This window comes from Haematobia irritans, chromosome 2 (genome assembly GCF_050003625.1).
Source record: "Haematobia irritans isolate KBUSLIRL chromosome 2, ASM5000362v1, whole genome shotgun sequence".
NCBI lineage: Eukaryota > Metazoa > Arthropoda > Insecta > Diptera > Muscidae > Haematobia > Haematobia irritans.
The window spans coordinates 174,301,437-174,326,506 of NC_134398.1; positions in this window are offsets into that span (position 1 = coordinate 174,301,437).

Consider the following 25,070-nt stretch of genomic DNA (forward strand, 5'->3'; position numbering starts at 1 on the left):
TCTATAGAAAATTTTGTTAAAATTTCATTTCCATAGAAAATTTAGTCAAAATTTCATTTCTATAGGAAATTTTGCCAAAATTTCATTTCTATAGGAAATTTTGTCAAAATTTCGTTTGTATAGGAAATTTTGTCAGAATTTTGTTCCTATAGGAAATGTTATCAAAATTTTGTTCCTATAGGAAATTTTATCAAATTTTATTCCTATGAAGAATTGTGTCAAAATTTTACATCTATAGAAAATTTTGTCAAAATTAAATTTCTATAGGAAATTTTTTCAAAATTTTATTTCTATAGGAAATTTTGTCAAAGTTTTATTTCTACAGGAAATTTTGTCAAAATTTTATTTCTATAGGAAATTTTATCAAAATTTCATTTCTATAGGAAATTTTGTTAAAATTTAATTTCTATAGGAAATTTTGTCAAAATTTCATTTCTATAGGAAATTTTGTTAAAATTTTATTCCTATGAAGAATTGTGTCAACATTTTACATCTATAGAAATATTTGTTAAAATGTAATTTCTATAGAAAATTTAGTCAAAATTTCATTTCTATAGAAAATTTTGTTAAAATTTCATTTCTATAGAAAATTTTGTTAAAATTTCATTTCTATAGGAAATTTTGTTAAAATGTCATTTCTATATGAAATTTTGTCGATTTTTTTTTCTATAAGAAATTTTGTCAAAATTTCATTTCTATAGGAAATTTTGTCAAAATTTCATTTTAATAGGAAATTTTGTCAAAATTTCGTTTCTATAGGAAACTTTGTCAAAACTTTATTTCTATGAAGAATTCTGTCAACATTTTACATCTATAGAAAATTTTGTTAAAATTTCATTTCTATAGGAAATTTTGTCAAAATTTCATTTCTATAGGATATTTTGTTAAAATTTCATTTCTATAGGAAATTTTGTCGAAATTCCATTTCTATAAGAAATTTTGTCAAAATTTCATTTTTATAGGAAATTTTGCAAAAATTTTATTTTTATAAAGAATTGTGTCAACATTTTACATCAATAGAAAATTTAGTTAAAATGTCATTTCTATAGAAAATTTAGTCAAAACTTCATTTCTATAGAAAATTTTGTTAATATTTCATTTCTATAGAAAATTTTGTTAAAATTTCATTTCTATAGGAAATTTTGTTTAAATTTCATTTCTATACGAAATTTTGTCGAAATTTTATTTCTATAAGAAATTTTGTCAAAATTTCATTTCCATAGGATATTTTGTCAAAATTTCGTTTCTATACGAAATTTTGTCAAAATTTCATTTCTATAGGAAATTTTGTCAAAATTTCATTTCTATAGGAAATTTTTTTTTTCAAAATTTCATTTTTATAGAAATTTTGTCAAAATTTCATTTCTATAGGAAATTTTGTCAAAATTTCATTTCTATAGGAAATTTTGTCAAAATTTTATTTCTATGAAGAATTGTGTCAACATTTTACATCTATAGAAAATTTTGTTAAAATTTAATTTCTATAGGAAATTTTGTCAAAATTTTATTTCTATAGGAAATTTTGTCAAAATTTTATTTCTATAGGAAATTTTGTCAAAATTTAATTTCTTTAGGAAATTTTCTTAAAATTTCATTGCTATTGGAAATTTTGTCAAAGTTTTATTTCTATAGGAAATTTTGTCAAAATTTCATTTCTATGAAGAATTGCGTCAACATTTTTGATCTATAGAAAATCTTGTTAAAACTTCAATTCTATAGGAAATTTGATCAAAATTTGCACACATATAAACTCTTGAAAAATGCGGCGCAATTGTTACAATTACTCCTAGTGTCTTTGAAGTCTACACCTCATTCGAAAAAAGTTTACTTGGATCCAAAGATTTTGACCTTCCGTTAAGGACTTTTCTATTATGTTTTAGAAAGTTTTCTTAACATAAATGAATTTTTTGGTTATGTTAGATAATTAAACTTAGAAAGGGGGAAAATTATACACAAATAAGGCATAATGATTTGATAAACTCGCTTCTCCCCCAAGAAATTTTCTTAAAATTTGTAAATTTTAACAAAAAAGCGCCCATCATGAACTGTGTATGGTATCAGACTTAGACGGTTTCCTTAATTTGAAAATATTTTTCTTTACTTTAAGAATTTTTTCTTAATTTAAGAGCATACGACTATTAGCGAGAGATGCCTATTTTCAAAATTCGTGTCCTAAATTGAATGAAAACAATTTTTAAGTAAAGATTATAAACTTTCTGTTAAGCAAAATTTCATTATTTTAAAGAAAATTATCCTTAATATTGTGTAAATATCGTATCCTACAATGCAGGCAAGCCGATACAAATTACGACTTCTATGTGCACAAAAAAATAAAATGTGTAGGTCGGTCTGTATGGAGTATCTCAAAAGCATAAGTTGTAATGTAGTTAACATTGTTCGTGGATTCCCCCGTTTACTTAATATTTAATGAAATGAACAAACTTTTTACACGATATGATTCTACAAAAATGTTTGTATAGTTAATTGAAATTTGATTAGTTTTCAATCCTTTGCAACGCTAATCCTTTAAGTGTTTGAAACAAATTTCTATCCCATGAAACATGCCCCATTTAACTTTCAAACTATTTGGTAAAAAAGTGGCTTGCAAATTAAATTAAATATTCTCTGAGAAGTCATTAAAGTAAATTTTTTGGAATTTCCACAAGTATGCGTTAACCACACTTGTACACGCTTAAAACTTTGTAATATTTCTACCATAATGTTTCTGTGGCCTGTGTGGGTGGGTGCGGAGAGAAAAGCCTTCAACAAAATACGAATGTCATGATGATTTTACGTGTCTGTGATAAAGTTAAAAAGCTTAACATCTCCACAAAAAAGGCAACATTAAGCAATAACCACAACTTTGTCTTTTTTGAGAAAATGCTTAATTCAAATGTCTTTGTATAACCACAAAATAATCTATAGGCAAATGTAAATTCTCTTACTCACTCATGTAGTACACGTGTTGAGGGGAGAGGGGATTGTACAAATATTGGAAATGGTACCATTAATTGACATTGTACCGTATCCATGGAAGAATGGGTAGTTGATGACATATACATACACTGAAAACAAAGTATGTTCGATTCCAAAGATTTTGTCTTTACATTAATGATAGGTTTGTTTATTTTTTATTTGTATATTTCTATACAGCAAGACAATGCCTTATAATTATAGTGCAGATTTCAATAGTTCAAATAATATCCATCTTTATTAGGGTTACAATAATTAATATAATGGGAATTTTTATAAAAATTTGAGGAAAAACATTTTTTTAAGTAGTAATAATTTATGTAATTAAGGATATTTTAAAAGTAATATGTTATTAGTATTTTTAATAATATCGTAGAAAGTTTAACATGCAAATGTAAAGACGCGATAGTATTTAAAAAATAAGTTTTATTAAGGACAAGATAGATGTAAATTAATTCCGATATAATTGAAGTAACATATTCGTTTTTTTTTTTTTTTAATAAAAGGTTTGCAGATGCTTTGTATGTTGCTGATAAAGAAATGCCATTCGGAAACAAGACATCGACGCCTAAATGGTATTATTTTTATACCCTCCTCCATAGGATGGGGGTATATTAACTTTGTCATTCCGTTTGTAACACATCGAAATATTGCTGTAAGACCCCATAAAGTATTTATATTCTGGGTCGTGGTGAAATTCTGATTCGATCTGAGCATGTCCGTCCGTCTGTTGAAATCACGCTAACTTCCGAACGAAACAAGCTATCGGCTTGAAACTTGGCACAAGTAGTTGTTATTGATGGTATTGTAAATGCGAAGCAAATTTCATCCGATCCGGCTGAAAGTTGGTACATGACCTCCGGAGCCCCTTGGAAGAGCAAAATTCATCCGATTCGGTTGAAATTTGGTACGTGATATTAGTATATGGTATCCAACAAACATGCAGGAATTGGTTCATATCAGTCCATAATTATATATAGCCCCCATATAAACCGATCGCGAGATTTGGTTTTGGAGCCTCTTGGAGGAGCAAATTTCATCCGAGTCAGTTGAAATTTGGTACATTGTGCCGTTAACAACCATGCCTAACTAGCCCTCAGATAAATCGATCCCCAATCACACAAAAATTGGTCCATATCAAGTTCATATTTGTATATAGCCCACATGCAAAAAATAATTCTTTCCTCCCAAACGAAGTTTTAGACAAACAAAGTTCGTTTTTCATTTGCTTTTCGTTGAAAGGAAGTGTATTTGGAAGAAAAGTATATACTTTTTGTGATAAACGTTTATTCTTTTCCAGGATGTAAAGACAATTTCAGAAAGACTAACTCAAAAAAACATTTTTTTTCTGGCTGATTGAATTTTCCCCTCACATCTTTCTCACTTCTACGAAGTTTTTTAGTTCTTAGCACCTTTTTCTGTAATACAAACAATGTAGAAGAAATTATACGATTTTATAAATTTTAAATTTTTTTACCATTTGCCTGGACGGAGAATCGAACCGCGGCCTATGAAATTTGTAAGCCAACACACTATCCACTGAGTTATGTAGCCGTTATTGTCATCAATAGACAATTACCCATATAAGTTATATTTATATAGCATAGCTTGCGGCGCCCACGAGCCGATTAAACAAAGTTTATTTAACAGAAAAATACATTTAGTTGGGCACCGTGGAGCAGTGGTTGCTACGTCCGACTTGCATGCCAAGGGTCGTGGGTTCGATCCCTTCGACCAAAGTTTTTTTTTTTTACATATATTCCAGATAGGGTCGGAAGATTCCAAAAAAATGTTCAACATTACATTCTACTATATTAAATTTTTACTATGAACTGTAAAATGTGTCTTATTAAAGACCTTAAATCAGAAAAGAACAGTGTTTGATATAAACGAAATGGACTGTGTTGTTGGTTCAAAAATAACTTTTTTTATTGAATAAATAAAAATTTTGTAACAAACGATTTTTTTTGGTGATCAAAGTGTATACTTTTCGAAGCAATTCAAAAAACTCTAATAAAAGAAAAACGTTTTCGGTACACGTTTTCCAAACGTTTTTTTCTTTGCGTGCACAAATAAGCGACCCCCATATTTCAGTTCTGGCTCTCTACGTACCGTGCAAAAGTCCATATCGATTCGTAATTATTTGTAGACTTACCTATACATACCTTTTTTGTTTAATATATACCACGTATGGACTAACTAACAATTTAGAAAACGATGTTAAGAAGTTTTAAGATACCACAACCCAATTAATTCGATTGTGGATAACAGTCTTTCGTAGTAGTTTCTACGCAATCCATGGTGGAGGGTACACAAGATTCGGCCTAGCCGAACTTACGGCCGTATATACTTGTTCTTCCTCTGCTTGATCTTGTGAATCTCAATTTGTAATACAAGTTACCCGGTGTCCATTTTACAATAAGTTTCTGCAAAAATATCAAAGCTCTTGAATTGAGGAGGGTCTGAAAACTAAATTCATGCAGAGAATTCGCTAGATGTGTGACCCGATGTCGCCTATTCAGTCCATACACATAACTACTGCTACTGAAGGCACCATTTAACCTCCGTAGACTCGCTGACTCGTCACAATTAGCAAAAAGTTCACAGCCATAAATCAGTCCCGGTAGCAGTAAAGTTTTCGCCAAGAGAATTCGTATGTTTAGTGGCGTATAGGAATAGCTAAACCACAGCGCTCTTAACCTAGCATAAGCCTGGCCCGCAGCAGAATTGACATGATCTGTCCAACTAAGTGAACTATTGAATATCACTCATAAGTTCTTCGCTTTGGTGACAACATCTACCTTCTGATCATTTATAAGAATATCCGGCGCATGTGGGTGGAAATGTTTGTTCTTGTGTTTTATAAGGCATTTCGATTTCGTAGGGTTCAGCAATAATCCGTTAGCCTTCGCCAAATTAAATACACGGGGAGCGATCGTTGGCATATAGTGAGAATAATAGCGGACCAATAATGGACCCCTGTTGCACACCCTTATATACAGGTAAAGGTCCCGATTCCGAGTCAAAGAAGAGTAGAATTGAAATAAGGATACATTTAAGACACAATTCTCTATTAAAATGCAGTTTTGGGCACTAAATTCTAGGAAACAAATATTAGTTTATTTGTGTTTTCTGCTTCTTTTCTTCATGTACTATCAAAGTCTTTTAAAAGTGCACTGAAAAAAATATTGTCGTGAGGTCAAAGATTTCATGACTTTAAAATACGAATGCAAATTTTGCTTAGCATAGAAGATGCATTTCTCTAATATAAAGTTTTTTTCCTTGTCCAAAAGCCAAAAAAACATTTCCATGAAGTCATATTATCCTTATAATTAAGTGATTTGACTTAAAAATGGGTATCATAACATGAAAAAAAATGTTTGGGCAAAGGTCAACTTGACTTTAATAATTCAGAAAAATTCTTTAAATTTAATGAAATTTTCTTTAAATTTGTTGTCTTTTTGTATCTTGACTACAAAGCAAAAAATCGTTCAAAAATAGGACATGTTTTTCAAAACTTTATTTTAATGACGTTTTTTACTTGAAAAATAGCATAATTTATACTGGAAGTTAAGTCTTAATTTGGAAAATAAAGTTGTCGTTAACTAGTTTTTAAAGGACATTGAAAGCATATGAAGAAAAAAAAAAAACTGAAAAAGCGAAAAATTAAAATTTGCTTCCTAAAAGCAAGTACACAAAACCCAAATTTTAAAGAGAATTGTGTCTTAAAAGTATCCTTATTTGTATTCTCCGCTTCTTTGGCACAGAATCAATACCAAAATATTTAAAGTAAACACAAAATCTTTGGAACCGGGCATGCTTTTTTCATGGAAGCTAAGTTCGCTCTGGTAATCCCTCATTAGGATCAACAATACTTTCGTGCCACTAAATGTGATACTTTTTACATTATTGTGCCACCATTTCGTAATACTAACATTTATTTATACTGTTAGATTTTTCATACATTAAGACCCCATATACCCTTCAGATTACGGATTTAGTCGGAGTCTTAACAAATAATCGAGTTTACCATTAGAATACAATATTTGTGAACAATTTCCCCTTTTGTGTCATAATGTTCTCAGTTGACAAGTATTTCGTAAATTTCCAATTGTAGATAAACCGGGTTAATATTAAATTTCAAGGTATGGTTTTAAATAAAATGGCGATAAAATAATGATATAAATGCGTTTAACTGTTACTTTTTCTTCATGAAATAAGTGTGCCACTTTTTGTGCCACTTTTTATTGGAACTGCCACTTTTCAGAAATTCTCAATGGTTACGCTGAGTAGTATTCAGTTTAGTTCTATGTACAATTATATTTTCTTTTATTTACGATATTTACACAATTCATTTACATAATAATATATTAGGTTGAAACTCCAACATATCGGTGGATTTGAAGGACCGAAGGTCTTCAAGAAATCGGCAATGGCACTAGTTTCCAAATCGATCTCTTATATACGCTTCTGGTTGTGGTGACTATCCTGCTACTCTTACTTTCCCGTCGTTACCTTTGGTCCCGTTGATGACTCAGCCGGTCAGCCATTATTGGGACTGTCTTCGTGAATGAGGACAAGGCGACCGACATGCTGGTTGGGTTGTGCCAGATTCTATTTACCCTTTCCTTGAAGCTCCGGAGTGTGGTTCCGAAATGCCTGTTCGAGGGGGCAGACAATCCGCCAACGAGTGCAGAACCTAAGCTTACTGACACTGCCTTCGTGGATAGATTCTGGCGGCAGCGAAGATAGACCAACACCTATTGGTAGTTGTCCCCCGCATTTGGATCATGAAATCACGGCGTTATTGAGCGACTGTTGAGTACAGCTTCTACCACTGCGAGAATTGTCGCATCTTTTGTTGAGTTGCCAACGCTTTAGGATCAGGTACTTCGCCTGCTTTCCTAAGTCCTCCAAAGTGGAGGATTGAAGTCGGAGGGTTGAAGTTGTACTGTACGTTCAAAGTTCAACGCCGCCGCATATGCTTCCACGGATCTGCGAGTTGCGAGGAATGCTTCTAGACGGTTATTGAGTCTCTTGCCGGAACCTATAAACTTCGTCGCATTGTCGCAGTAAATCTTACTCGGGAGCCCACTCATCGTGATTCTGGCGGCAGGGAACGTATACCATCACCGATTAGTAAGTGTACTGGTGTCAGTGCCTCCCCTGCATTTGGGTCTCGAGACAACGGCGATATTGAGTGACTGTTGAATACCGCGTCCACCTCTGCGAGCATTGTCGCATCTCTTCTTGAGTTGCCAACGGTTAAGGATCAGGTACTTCGCCTGCTTGACTGTGGCTTCCCTACGCCCTCCAAAGTGGACTCTCGGAGAAATGAAGGAGTACTTTACGTTCAACGCGGCCGTATATGCTTCCACGGATCTTCTAGTTGCAAGGACTGCTTCTAGACGGTTCTTGAGTCTCTTGCTGGTACCTACAAAGTTCATCGCATTGTCGTAGTAAATCTTTGCTCGAGAGCCCACTCATCGCGATTCTGGCGACAGGGAACGTATACCATCACCGATTAGTAAGTGTCTCTGTGTCAGAGCCTCCCCTGCATTTGGGTCTCGAGACAACGGTGATATTGAGCGACTATTGAGTACCGCGTCCACCTCTGCGAGCATTGTCGCATCTCTTCTTGCGTTACCAACGCCTATTTACAATTCATAGAATTATGTACTTCGCCTGTTTGACTGCAGCTTCCCAAGGTTAGGTTAGGTTAGGTTATGTGGCAGCCCGATGTATCAGGCTCACTTAGACTATTCAGTCCATTGTGATACCACAGTGGTGAACTTCTCTCTTATCACTGAGTGCTGCCCGATTCCATGTTAAGCTCAATGACAAGGGACCTCCTTTTTATAGCCGAGTCCGAACGGCGTTCCACATTCCAGTGAAACCACTTAGAGAAGCTTTGAAACCCTCAGAAATGTCACCAGCATTACTGAGGTGGGATAATCCACCGCTGAAAAACTTTTTGGTGTTCGGTCGTAGCAGGAATCGAACCCACGACCTTGTGTATGCAAGGCGGGCATGCTAACCATTGCACCACGGTGGCTCCCGTGTCTTCCAAAGTGGGGAGCTTCCCAAAGTCTTCCAAAGTGGGGAGACCTCGGAAGAATGAAGCTGAACTGCACGTTCAACGCATTCTCATATGCTTTCACAGTTTCTCGCATTGGCTTCTTGGTCCACCCGAATACTCAAAATGTTTTCGAATTGAAATCGCTTGTGTTTGAGCTCGCGAAATCACGGCTTTTTTCATACCATTACGACAAAATAAGACCAAAGCCAATAGTAATAAAGTAGACAATATGCTTTGTACCAATCAAGCTCATATCCGATTTTTTTTGGCAATATGTAAACTCTGTATGTATAGATTGATTCTACCCACCAAAGTAACGAAGCGAAATTTTGTTGGTCACATTTCTTTAAATTTTAAAGCTTCTCTAAGTGGTTTCACTGCAGTGTGGAACGACGTAGGGACTCGGCTATAAAAAGGAGGTATCTTGTCATTGAGCTAAACATAGAATCGGGCAATTCTATAGAAATAAAATTTTGATGCATTCAGTGATAAGAGAGAAGTTCACCACTGTAGTAGTCCTTAGTGATACCATAGTGGTAAACTTCTCACTTATCACAGAGTGCAGTTGATGTGTAGTTTGCGTTTTGAATTCAAGCCTTTACTATTCCATTAAATAGAAAAATAATACCTCATATAGAGCAATCTTCATGCTCACTCATAAGCACCCATGTTTGCAAAGAAACCCCCTTTCCGCACCAAAATCCCAATAGATAAAGTATGAAAAACTTTGCATGTATTTGCTTAACTATGAACGTTGAGAGGCAATGAGAGGAAGAGAAAATGAGAAAAGTTGTGAAAAATAAAACCACGTAAAAAAGTGTAAAAATTATGGATATTATAAAATCAACACTCTCTTACCCATTGAAGATATAAAAATCCTTTAGTTTTGGATGGTGTGGGTGTCGTCTGTGTGTTGTTACTTTTGATTGTTTTTCTCTCACACTCTCTGTCTTCATATTTTCTCTTTTTACCGAGCGTTCATATGGGACCACAAACCACATTGCGTATCCACCAACCACATGTCTATGGTAATCAGTGCTGCCGCTAGTGAAAAATTGAGTGAAGTAGATTTTGAAAAAAAGTGGAGTAGATTGAACAAAATTGAAGTAGCATACATTTTTGAAAACAAAACAATAGCGTCGGTGAGCGTATTCCTTTGCTAAAGATATTAAAGAATTTATAATCAATAATATATTTATATTTTTCATGGAAATTATTGCACTACTTACCGATTCATCTTGCACATCGCATGTCCACACTTTATTTACTCACAACAATTTGACAGTTCACGCATTGACACTTGTACAAAGCAAAAATAAAGGGTTGCCATTCCAGCGATGAAAAATAGGGTTTGCATATGTTCAATGATTAAAACCACTATGTTCATCGTAATTAAAGCAATAGGAAAAACAATTAGGTAATATGGGGAAAAATTTGAAGGAGAACAAAAAGTGAAGCAGATTTTTGGAAGAAGGAGTGACGAAGTAAATTTTGTGAAAATGAAGCAAAATACTTCGATTGAAGTAGTAGCGGCAGCACTGATGGTAATGCGTAATATGAAATTTCTTCAGAATTTTAATGTTTCAAAATAAACAATGAATGGCTTAACTGGAACTGAAAAAGAGTGTAAGTGTGGTAAAGTGATTTGCATGCGTATGGGTATTTTAATTCAATGTGATCGTTATTCAAATAAAAAAATAAATAGAGAAGAGGAGCTGGAGATAGATAGAGTTGGTTATATGTTAAACTACTTTATTTTAGAGGAATTCAGGACATAAACTGAAAAAAAAATTTACACAGTCAATTTCTTGAAGTGTATGTGCATTTTTTTATATTCCAAATAACAAATTATGCCTCTTCGTGGCAACGGTTTGATTTATCAGAAAAATTAATGGTTTTTAGTACGATGGAACCCCACTGTATAATTTGTATATTTCACATCATTTAAAATTTCATATTTCAATTCAGACAGCAATTAAAATGAAAAGTAGAAGTCGTCAAGCCCAGACACACAGTTGGTGGTGTCTGCTGAAAGATGTCACCTAATGAAAATGACAAAAAGAGAAAATTTCTAGACAATGCCTTGTAAAACAACATTGTGTAGTGACATAGAGAAAAGGATATATGGGTAATTCCAGAAGGAAACTAGGATGTAAAACTTATATAAAACCCTGAACTCTCCTGTAGACATCACTTTTCTTAATGAATACGAATATGTGGATATTTATGGATCATTTAATGATGTGAATTCGTGTCCTCACAATATGAGGGTGGTCAGCTGTGATCACCTCTTGGAGAGATAATACGGCACGGAATGTGTCCTCACAATATTTGGGTTGTCAGCTGTGATCACTTCTTGGAGAGATAATACGGCACGGAATGTTTTATTAATAAAAGAACAATTGTTTCATTTCATCTACGTCCCACCACAGTTGGGAGAATTCTAAAAAAATGATAGATTTTTTACTGTTTGGTAGAATTATTGATGTTTTGGTAGATTTTTCAAAACATTTCTCTCCAAGAAAATTGATGTACGTCTTAAATTAAAATTTTTCTATATCAATTAGAATTTTAATCAAACTTTCTATAGGAATAAAATTTCGAATTTTTTTATAGAAAAAAAAAATCGAAAATTTTCCATAGAAATCAAATTTTGAAAAATTTTGACAAAAATTTTCTATAGAAATAAAATTTTGAAAAAATTTCTATAGAAATAAAGTTTAAAAAAAAGTTCTATAAAAATAAAATATGTAAAAAAAAATTCTATAAAAATAAAATGTTTAAAAAAATTTTGACAGACATAAAATTTTGGGAAGATTGTCTATAGAAATCAAATTTTGAGAATTTCAGATTTAAATTTTTCGATATCAATGAAATCTTAACCAAACTTTCTATAAGACTTTGAAAAAATTTCTATAGAAATAAAATTTTTAAAAAATTTTCTATAGCAATAAAATTTTGACAAAAATCTATAGAAATAAAAGTTTTAAAAAACGTTCTATAGAATTTTTTTTTAAAAATTTCTTACAGAAATAAAATTTCGGAAAAATTTTCTATAGAAATAAAATTTTGAGTATTTCAGATTTAATTTTTCTATATCAATGGAATTTTAACCAAACTATCTATAGAAATGAAATTTTGAAAAATTTTCTAGAGCAAAAAAATGGTGACAAAATTTGCTATAGAAATCAAATTGTGCAAAAATTTCCTATAGAAATCAAATTTTGAAAAAATTTTCTATAGAACCAAAATTTTAACAAAATTTTCTATGGAAATAAAATTTTTTTTAAAAATGTTCTATAGAAATTAAAGTTTTAAAAAAATTTCTATAGTAATAAAATTTTTAAAAAAATTTTCTATAGAAATAAAATTTTGAGAATTTCAGATTTCAATTTTTCTATATCAATGAAATTTTAACCAAACATTCTATAGAAATAAAATTTCGAAAAAATTTCTATAGAAATAAAATTTTGAAAAAAAATTCTATAGAAATAAAATTTTGACAAAATTTTCTATAGAAATAAAATTTAAAAAAATGTCTATAGACATACAAGTTTTAAAAAATTTCCTATAGGAATAAAATTTTTAAAAAAAATTCTATAGAAATAAAAGTTTTAAAAAACGTTCTATAGAAATAAATTTTTTTAAAAAATTTCTTACAGAAATAAAATTTCGGAAACATTTTCTATAGAAATAAAATTTTGAGTATTTCAGATTTAATTTTTCTATATCAATGGAATTTTAATCAAACTATCTATAGAAATGAAATTTTGAAAAATGTTCTAGAGCAAAAAAAAATGGTAACAAAATTTGCTATAGAAATCAAATTGTGAAAAAATTTTCTATAGAAATCAAATTTTGAAAAAATTTTCGATAGAAATAAAATTTTGAGAATTTCAGATTTAATTTTTCTATATCAATGGAATTTTAACCAAACTATCTATAGAAATGAAATTTTGAAAAATTTTCTAGAGCAAAAAAAATGGTGACAAAATTTGCTATAGAAATCAAATTGTGAAAAAATTTTCTATAGAAATTAAATTTTGAAAAAAATTTCTATAGAACCAAAATTTTAACAAAATTTTCTATGGAAATAAAATTTTTTTAAAAATGTTCTATAGAAATTAAAGTTTTAAAAAAATTTCTATAGTAATAACATTTTTAAAAAATTTTCTATAGAAATAAAATTTTGAGAATTTCAGATTTCAATTTTTCTATATCAATGAAATTTTAACCAAACATTCTATAGAAATAAAATTTCGAAAAAATTTCTATAGAAATAAAATTTTGAAAAAAAATTCTATAGAAATAAAATTTTGACAAAAGTTTCTATAGAAATAAAATTTAAAAAAAATGTCTATAGAAATACAAGTTTTAAAAAATTTTCTATAGGAATAAAATTTTTAAAAAAATTCTATAGAAATAAAAGTTTTAAAAAACCTTCTATAGAAATTAATTTTTTAAAAAATTTCTTACAGAAATAAAATTTCGGAAAAATTTTCTATAGAAATAAAATTTTGAGTGTTTCAGATTTAGTTTTTCTATATCAATGGAATTTTAACTAAACTATCTATAGAAATGAAATTTTGAAAAATTTTCTAGAGCAAAAAAAATGGTGACAAAATGTGCTATAGAAATCAAATTGTGAAAAAAATTTCTATAGAAATCAAACTTTGAAAAAATTTTCTATAGAAATAAATTTTTTTTAATATGTTCTATAGAAATTAAAGTAAAAAAAAAAAATTCTATAGTAATAAAATTTTTAAAAAATTTTCTATAGAAATAAAATTTTGAGAATTTCAGATTTAAATTTTTTTATATCAATGCAATGTTAACCAAACTATCTATAGAGATGAAATTTTGAAAAATTTTCTATAGAAATAGAAAGTTGACAAAATTCTCTATAGAAATTAAATTTTTAAAAAATTTCTATAGAAATCAAATTTTGGAAAAATTTACTATAGAAATCAAAATTTGAAAAATGTTCTATAGAAATAAAATGTTAACAAATGTTTGTGTAGAAATAAAATTTTGAAAAAAAATCTATAGATATAAAATTTTGACAAAATTTTCTATAGAAATAAAATGTAAAAAAAATCTACAGAAATAAAAATTTTGGGAAAATTTTCTATAGAAATAAATTTTTGAGAATTTCAGAATTCAATTTTTCTATATCAATGGAATTTTAGCCAAACTTTCTATAGAAATCAAAGTTTGAAAAAAATTCTATAGAAATAACATTTTCAAAAAAGTTTCTATAGAAATAAAATTAAAAAAAAAATCTATAGAAATAAATTTTTTTAAAAAACTTTCTATCGAAATAAAATTTTGAGAAAATTTTCGCAAAATTTTCTATAGAAATAAAATTTTGAGAAAATTTTCTCTAGAAATAAAGCTCTGACAAAATTTTCTATAACACTCAAAAAATTTGGCACTAATATGAGTGATCATTCATTCGAAGAACAAAATATTTTTTTCATACTAACTACAAAGATTTGGTCAAAAATAATAAAACAATTTTTTTTCTAAACCAAAAATGCGGTAATTAATTTTTTGATATTTAAAGGAGGAATCGGTATTTGGTAATAAGCCACACTTTTTTGAGGTCATTCGAATTTCACCGCATTTCCGTGGTCTTTCTCATATACAATATGTTCTGGATTAAAAAGTGAATTTACAAAGATCCCTACTGTAAATGGCACTGGTGTTAGGATATCTCTTCTTGTTTCTTCATTATAACAGACATCTTCATAGAATTGAAATCAATTGAATGCAACCTATCAAAGAGGAAGTAACTATAAATAAAGGATACGTCCCATGCGGGAGAAGGGGGAATTTGTGTAGGTTGTCACATGCACAATATCATCATAAATTCTATTCAAGAGTCGTCTTAACATTGGTCTATCTATAAAAGAAAGGGATTCACAGATATGTTAGAGGAAAAATCAAATATTAATGCAACTAATGATGTGTATGAAATTCGATTATACTTAAAAGTAGTTAATAAGTCGAAGCAAGGATCTATTTACTTCTTGGTAGTGACCATTTAATATTAATAAAATAATAATATATTGGGAGAGCGTAAATTAAAAATACGTTTTAGAATTTATTCCGAAAAAAAATAGTAACAGACAGAACAGAATCGAAGTATTTTCCATCTATCTATCCACTACTTTTTCCCATATTTCCGGAAATATACGGATACCGTGACAAGAAACCGACTATTCCTTTGGCTCAATTCTCTAATTGATCTAATTTTGACCTTTTTCATAAGAACGAGAATTCCGAATTCGGAGATACATCTATTGCAAATGCAGTAATTTTATCTTATAACAAAAAAGCAAGATGACTTAATATTGAACTTCGTATGGTGCAAAATAATTGTTTGTAATTCTTAACTCCAATTTTTTCTTCAAAATACACTCAAAAAAAAAGTTTACTTGGATCCAAAGATTTTGACCTTCCCTTAAGGGACATTTAAGTTTTTTACTTAAAAAGTCTGCCAGAAGCCTGTGGAAAAATCATAAAATTATGTACCGAGTTCCCATTTACGGACAACCCTCTACTTTCAATTTTCAAAAAATCGGACAAAGGCGAAGCCTCTCCCCACTTTCGCCCTACTGCGACCAGATATCGGAAAATCACGTACCCTATATTAAATTCACAAAGTACCTAACGGTCCCTATAAATTCCAAGTAAATCGACAAAGTTTAATTCACTATTCCTCATTTTTTCCGATAAAATATCGACAGACACCGAAGTGAATAGTACCCTTAACCTTCCCCGAAAACTCCAAGAAAATCTAGAAACTTTACTTCAAATGTGGGACAAGGGAAGTTCCCTCCCCGTCCAAACACCCAAACAACAGGTACACCATATTGATTTCATAACCATCCCCCCATTTCCTTTGTAAATTTCAAGAAAACTTGAGAATTTTAGTTTTTTTTCAGTCTAAGAGGAGGTCCCCCTCTCCGACCAAATATCGAAAAGTGATGTCAAGCTAATTATAAGCCCAATTTTCAAAAAGCAGGGCAAGGGGCGGCCTATCTTCCCGTCCAAATATCACAAAATCAGGTATTCAATATTAATTTCATAATCTTTCCCCATGTGCTCTGTAAATTTCATGTAGATTGAAAAACTTTAATTGTTTCTCTGTATATACTTAAGGAGAAGCGGATGTCTCCCTATGGGCTTTTATTTTTCCCTGACCAAATATTAAAAAATCAGGAACCTGATATAAATTTCATAACTTCACCCAGTTTTTCCGTAAAATTTCAGTCGGAGGACATTTGTTTTTTTTACTGTACTTTAAAAAAAGTCGGGCAAAGGGGAGGTCTCCCTCCCCGACCAAATATCGAAAAATGGAGTGGCCGTTCTTTCACACAAATCGTATAATTTTGTTCCAAGTTTCAAAACGTCGGGCAAGGGGGAGGTCCCCCTCCTCGTCCACATATGAACACATCAGGTACACCATATTAATTTCATAACGTCTCCGCATGTTTTTTGTAAATCTCAGATAAATAAGAGAATTTTAGTTTTTTCACTGTACTTCAAAAATAATCCGCGACAAAATATCGGAAAATAAAGTACACAGAATGAAATTTCCGTAGTCAAACTAACGCTAAATTTAACTTATTTTTATTGGAAAAATGTTATTTGTTTGTAGTTACATTTTATTATTTTTATCGAAATTTTCCACAGCTTAATGAAATCTTACTTTTTTTTAAGTATGTCTAAAAAATTTTATGAACTAAACGTGAGTATAAAGTTCAATGACCGTACATATAAGTTCAATATGAACTAAAGCAAAATAAGATTTTCGTACGATTCCCAAAAATAGTAAGAACGAACTACTGTGTGGTTAAAATGGTCATGATTTGGCGCCAATGATTTTCTTCTTTACTTTTAGTTAATTTTTTCTTCTATGAGATTATGCAATTTCGTGAACTGCAGTTAAAAAATACAATAACGCTTTGTAGAAATCTCAAAATGTGGAGTAAAATTTAGTTAAATTTTCGTGCGAGGTAGTTCATTCTTCCTATAAAACAGTTCACTTTTTTTCGGTGTAGCGGATCATGGTTTAGATGCCAACCCCAACTTCTCTGACAATTTCAAGCAAATCGGTCAACTTTGGTCCAATTTTCAAAAGGTCGGACAGAGGGGAGGTCCCCCTCCGCGACCTGATATCAAAAAATGAGGTACCCTATTTTCACCACATAAATGCCCCCTACGATCTCTGTAATTTTAAAGTAAATCGGTTCAGCCGTTTCCGAGCTTACTCGGAACATAGAAACAAACAAATAAATAAACATACTTTGAATTTTATATATATATAAATAAGAATATGTCACCTTCTATTTTTTCCCACTGAAGCATGTCATATTTATGGTTGATTTAAAAATTTGTAAGAAATTTTCTTTTTTCATCGAAAATGCGAACAAGAATAAATTGAGAAATTAATTGAAAATTCTGCAAATGAGTCATGTTGCTAAGCTACAAAAAATATGAAGACGATGATGGGTTTTGCTAATCCTCCATCTACATTAACGACAAATAATCAATGTTTTCTAATGGCATAATACTCGTACACTAGATAGAGAATGTATCCATCCGCTGGGAGATACATGAAATCCTATGGTTACTATGCGAACACGATGCGTGTGTAGGTTAGTGATTTCAGTGATAGCGAGCAATAATTAGCTTTCTTGTCAATTTCTTGTTGGAATTGGAAATATTTAATAAAATATAATATTGGATTTTTTTTGTAGGATTATATATAAAAATACTATAAATAACAAGGATTTTGGCTGGGGAATATTTATAAAACAATTTTTTTATAAAACCGCTGTCGTTTTTTTAATATCAAGCGCTGTCCTTTTCTGAAGAACGAAGAGCTTTACGTCGTAACTATGCAATGTCACACATTTTAAAAAAATTGTACAAAGAATTTTTGAAAATAAATAAATTAAATTACATTACTTCCGTTTATGGTCTACCCAAAAGTTGTATCGTTCTTGATTGATACACGCTGAGTGCCATAGTACTGAGTCCTGTTGGAGTGCCCTTGGGCCGCGGCCCAAATGTTTGTCTGGGCTTTAGTACTGTCTTTAGGATATTTTCTCTATAATAATCGGAATTTATTTTGACCCCACGGTCGATGAATACAATACAGCCCGTACCATTACCATCGGTGGAGCTTGAGTTCGATTAAAAAACTGCTCAATTTGGTATGGCTTCTCATCGGAGAAAATCATATTCGGTAACTGGCCACTTTTGTGCAAGCGAAAGTTTCCATATATGGAGGTTAAATGAGATTTTGGATTTATAAGAACCAAAATAATAAAATATCAAGCGATATAAACCAAACTCGACTCTGATCTTTGTGGACCGCAAATGTCTCTAGCTTTTGAATTTCAGACAATTTCAGTCGAATTTTAGGCAAATCTATAAAAATTTCTGAAGATTGGACTTATAGTTGAATATATGCCGTTGGTCGAGATTTATAGTTGAACTAAGGTTCCCCAAGACATCAGAATAATTTCCGAAAACAATGGACGTAGGTTCAGAAATATACCAATGCTTAGTTATTTGGGGCGAACGTTGGTTCCAATGAAGAGTATAAATTAGAGTTGGGAACCCTAATAACACTAGTTTACACTGAAAATGTCCACTTTATGAGAGCTGACTTTTCTTATGTATTTTGATCTGCTGAATTCGAAAATGAAAGTTAAATTTTTTTTGGAACAGTTTTTGATATATCCCGTTATTTTTAGTTTTTTAGTTTTTTTTCCTCTAAACAAATCCTATTTCGAGCTAGAAATGACCGATTATATCGTTGTTGGTACTTGAGTGAAAGGTATTGAGATGACGAACACACTTGTATAATTGGATCTGTGAGAAGTTAGGTGGTTCAAAATATATCGATGAAAAATTTTACAATGACTCTTTGCCGGCAGAAAAGTATAAACCATTGAAAAAAACAAGTATATACGGCCGTAAGTTCGGCCAGGCCGAATCTTATATTCCCTCCACCATGGATTACATAGAAAATTTTACTAAAGACTGTCATCCACAATCGAATTACTTGGGTTGCGGTAACACTTGCCGATGGCAAGGTATCTTAAACCTTATTAACACTGTGTTCTCAATTGTAAGTTAGTCCATACGGATTATATATTATACAAAACAAGTATATACAGCACTAAGTTCGGCCGGGCCGAATCTTAAACACCCACCACCATGAACCAAATATTAGGGTTTCCTTTGAAATTTCAGGAGGGCTTCAGGACTTGAGGACACTTCCCGAAGATAAATTTAAAGATTTCACCTATGAGGACTATATCAGATTCTGGATTTATAAGAACCATTTTTGTTTGAGTTTTAGAAGAATCATTAACATCTCTTGTAAGTGTGCAAGAAAATTATAAAATAACGTCTTGATTTGAAATCTTAAATCTGTAGAAGTAAAATCTGGAAATTTTGACATTGAGTTTCAAGCAATTTTCATGATCAGTGCGCCTTCTACACCCTCAAGAAGTGAAGTCGGTCTATATGGAGGCATTACCAAATGGACCGATAAAAACTTAATCCGATACTCGTTTTTGTGAGCCTAAAATACCAGAATATTTACAATTTCAGGCAAATCAGATAAAAACTACGGTTTCTAGAAACCCAAGGAGTTAAATCGGGAGATCGTTCTTATGGGGGCTATACTAAAATATGGACCGATACTCACCGTTTTCGGCACACCTCTTTGTGACCCGAAAATACCTCTAGATTTCCGATTTCAGGCAAATAGGATAAAAACTTCGTATTCTAGAAGCCCAAGAAGTAAAATCGGGAGGTCGTTTTATATGGGGACCATACCAAAACATGGACCGATACTCACAATTTTTGGCACAGGTATTTGTGGTCCTACAATACCTCTAGATTTCCAATTTCAGGTAAATTGAATAAAAACTGCAGTTTCTATAAGCCCAAGAAGTAAAATCGGGAGATCGGTCTATATGGGGGCTATACCAAAATATGGACCAATACTCACAATTTTTGGCACACGTATTTGTGGTCCTACAATACCTCTAGATTTCCAATTTCAGGTAAATTGAATAAAAGCTGCGGTTTCTATAAGCCCAAGAAGTAAAATCGGGAGATCGGTCTATATGGGGGCTATACCAAAACATGGACCGATACCCACCATTTTTGGCACACCTCTTTATGGTCATAAAATACCTCTAGATTTCAAATTTCAAATTGCATAAAAACTACGATTTCTATAAGCCCAAGACCCCAAATCGGGAGGTCGGTTTATATGGGGGCTATATCAAAACCTGGACCGATATAGCCCATCTTCGAACTTGACCTGCCTGCAGACAAAAGACGAGTTTGTGCAAAATTTCAGCACGATTGCTTCATTATTGAAGACTGTAGCGTGATTACAACAGACAGACAGACGGACAGACGGACATCGTTATATCGTCTTAGAATTTCTCCCTGATCAAGAATATATATACTTTATATAGTCGGAAATCGATATTTCGATGTGTTACAAACGGAATGACAAACTTATTATACCCCCGTCACCATTCTATGGTGGTGGGTATAAAAAGGCCGATTAAATACGTAAACAATTCAGTTTGACAAAATTTTCTATAGCAATAAAAATTGACAACATTTTCTATAGAAATAAAATTTTGGCAACATTTTCTATAGAAATAAAATCTTGACAATATTTTCTATAGAAATAAAATTTTTAAAAAATTTTCTATAGAAATGAAATTTTGACAAAATTTTCTATAGAAATAAAATTATTGACAAAATTTTGTATAGTAATGAAATTTTGACAAAATTTTTTATAGAAATAAAATTTTGGTGGATTATTTTTGGGGATCGGCTATATATAACTATAGACCGATATGGACCAATTTTGGCATGGTTGTTAGCGGCCATATACTAGCGCAATGTACCAAATTTAACAACATACCCATTTTCAACCAGGTCGGATGAATTTTGATCCTCCAGTAGCTCCGGAGGTCAAATCTGGGGATCGGTTTAAATGGGGGTTATATATAATTAAGACCGGTATGGACAAATTTTTGCATGGTTGTTAGAGACCATATACTAACACCACGTAGCAAATTTCAACCGAATCGGTGAATTTTGCTCTTCCAAAGGGCTCCGGAGGTCAAATCTGGGGATCGGTTTATATGGGGGCTATATATAATTTTCTATATAAATAAAATCTTGACAATATTTTCTATAGAAATAAAATTTTTAAAAAATTTTCTATAGAAATGAAATTTTGACAAAATTTTCTATAGAAATAAAATATTGACAAAATTTTGTATAGTAATAAAATTTTGACAAAATTTTCTATAGAAATAAAATTTTGGTAGATTATTTTTGGGGATCGGCTATATATAACTATAGACCGATATGGACCAATTTTGGCATGGTTGTTAGCGGCCATATACTAGCGCAATATACCAAATTTCACAACATACCAATTTTCAACCAGGTCGGCTGAATTTTGCTCCTCCAGTAGCTCCGGAGGTCAAATCTGGGGATCGGTTTATATGGGGGCTATATATAATTATGGACCGATGTGGACCAATTTTTGCATGGTTGTTAGATACCATATACTAACACCATGTACCACATTTCAGCCGGATCGGATGAAATTTGCTTCTCTTAGAGCAATCGCAAGCCAAATCTGGGGATCGGTTTATATGGGGGCTATATATAATTATGGACCGATGTGGATCAATTTTTGCGTGGTTGTTACAGACCATATACCAACACCACGTACCATATTTCAGCCGGATCGGATGAAATTTGCTTCTCTTAGAAGCTCGGCAAGCCAAATCGGGGGATCGGTTTATATGGGGCTATATATAATTATGGACCGATGTGGACCAATTTTTGCATGGTTGTTAGGGACCATATACCAACACCATGTACCAAATTTCAGCCGGATCGGTTGTGCCAAGTTTCAGGTAGATAGCTTGTTTCGTTCGGAAGTTAGCGTGATTTCAACAAACGGACGGACGGACATGCTCAGATCGACTCAGAATTTCACCACGACCCAGAATATATATACTTTATGGGGTCTTAGAGCAATATTTCGATGTGTTACAAACGGATGACATATACCCCCATCCTATGGTGGAGGGTATAAAAAATGTTTTTCTTTATGTTCGTAAAGTTGATACTTTAACTAGAAGAACATCGAAAAAGTTATAAGCAATTGAGTGAATGAATCCGATGCCAAGTCATTCAAATATGAGCAACTCATCCACACCAAAATACGTTCTTGTGTGGCCGAGTGACATGTTTGCGGGGGTGAGGGGCTCATATTTGTATGATTTGTCATTGGATTTATGGCTCACGGAAAATGCGATAAATGAAAATATCATAGTTCTCATATTTCAAAATTTTATTCACATTTATATACCGCGAAAGAGTCGGATTAAAATCTATTACTTTCTGTGTCCAAGTTTCATACTTCACGGAGAATTTAATATTTAAATAGAAAAATTAAGATTAAGATTTCGATGTCATTTACCCTCCTCTCCCATTCGTGGTAGATAAGAACTCAAGCACCCAGTAAACCATCACCCACAGGACTTAGATAAAATGCGGTCAGTTTGGCAATTTTGTTGACGTTGGAAAATTTTGAAAAATTTTCAAATTTATTTGGAAATGCTTACCACTGATTGTGGTTTTATCACTATGATGTATATACATATATCGATTTTATTGCAAACGTTTTAAGAAAAGTAGCGATTTTATTTTTAACAGTTTCGTCTCCTTTTTAACTTGGTACATGTGGCTCCGTGAAGCTTCATCTTTTTTAAACAATGTGAGTCCTGAAAAATCTACTTTCCTTTCTTTTTTCCAATTGAACAAACATTTTACTCTTACTTCAATGCATCTGAATGTTGCATATATCATTTCCTATTGAAAATTGTGCAAATTCCAACAATAGCACCATTCAACATCCGGACAGAGATTGGAAGACTGATTGTCTTTTTGTTGTGAACATAGCTGAATACATGTAAATGTTCATTGTTAATACGCCATCAAATGAAATGCACTTTTGAATTTCTATTATAGTGTGTGGTATAAGAAACACACACATCGATTCTTACCTATACACATACATCTATAAAATATTTTATAGATGTGTATAGGTAAGGATTGATTGAGAGTTATGTAGAAATGCATAAAATGATAGAGTGATTGCATCTAGGGAAAACGTGGAAAGGATTATTGGATTACATGGAACCTAATTAAATTTCCAGAACAAGAGCAAATTTGATGGAATTCTCCAGAGAAATAAAATTATGACAAAGCTTCCTATAGAAATGAAATTTTGGCAAAATTTCCTATAGAAATGAAATTTTGATAAAAATTCCGATTGAAATGAAATTTTGACAAATTTTCCTATAGACAATACAATTTTGAGAATTTAGACAAAATTTTCTATAGAAATTAAATTTTGACAAAATTTCCTTTAGAAATGAAATTTTGACAAAATTTCCTATAGAAATGAAATTTTGATAAAATTTTCTATAAATGTGAAATTTTGCCAAATTTTCTATAGAAACGAAACTTGAGATGGAATTCTCCAGAGAAATAAAATTATGACAAAATTTCCTAAAGAAATGAAATTTTGGCAAAATTTACTATTGAAATGAAATTTTGACAAAATTTCCTATAGAAATGAAATATTGAAAAATTTTCTTATAGAAATGAAATTTTGATAAAAATTCCTATTGAAATGAAATTTTGACAAAATTTCCTATAGAAATGAAATTTATACAAAATTTCCTATAGAAATGAAATTTTCACAAAATTCTCTATAGAAAAGAAATTTTGACAAAATTTTCTATAGATATGAAATTTTGACAAAATTGTCTATAGATATGAAATTTTGACAAAATTTCCTATAGAAATGAAATTTTTAAAATATTTCCTATAGAAATGAAATTTTGACAAAATTTCCTATAGAAATGAAATGTTGACATAGTTTCTTATAGACATAAAATTTTAAAAATTTCCTATAGAAATGACATTTTTAAAAAATTTAGTATAGAAATGAAATTTTGACATATTTTCTTATAGACATACAATTTTGAAAACATTTCCTATAGAAATGAAATTTTGACAAAAATTTCCTATAGAAATGAAATTTGGACATATTTTCTTATAGACATACAATTTTGAAAACATTTCCTATAGAGATGAAATTTTGACAAAATTTCCTATAGAAATGAAACTTTGACAAAATTTTCTATAAATGTGAAATTTTGCCAAATTTCCTATAGAAATGAAACTTTGAGAAAGTTTTTATATAGGAATAAAATTTTGACGAAATTTCCTCTAGAAATTAAATTTTGACAAAATTTCCTATAGAAATGAAATTTTGACAAAATTTTCTATAAATGTGAAATTTTACCAAATTTTCTATAGAAACGAAACTTGAGATGGAATTCTCCAGAGAAATAAAATTATGACAAAATTTCCTATAGAAATGAAATTTTGGCAAAATTTACTTTAGAAATGAAATTTTGACAAAATTTCCTACAGAAATGAAATTTTGAGAAAATTTTCTATAAATGTGAAATTTTGACAAAATGCCCTATAGAATCGAAACTTTGACAAAATTTCCTATAGAAATGAAATTTTGACATATTTTCTTATAGACATACAATTTTGAAAACATTTCCTATAGAGATGAAATTTTGACAAAATTTCCTATAGAAATGAAACTTTGACAAAATTTTCTATAAATGTGAAATTTTGCCAAATTTCCTATAGAAATGAAACTTTGAGAAAGTTTTTATATAGGAATAAAATTTTGACGAAATTTCCTCTAGAAATTAAATTTTGACAAAATTTCCTATAGAAATGAAATTTTGACAAAATTTTCTATAAATGTGAAATTTTGCCAAATTTTCTATAGAAACGAAACTTGAGATGGAATTCTCCAGAGAAATAAAATTATGACAAAATTTTG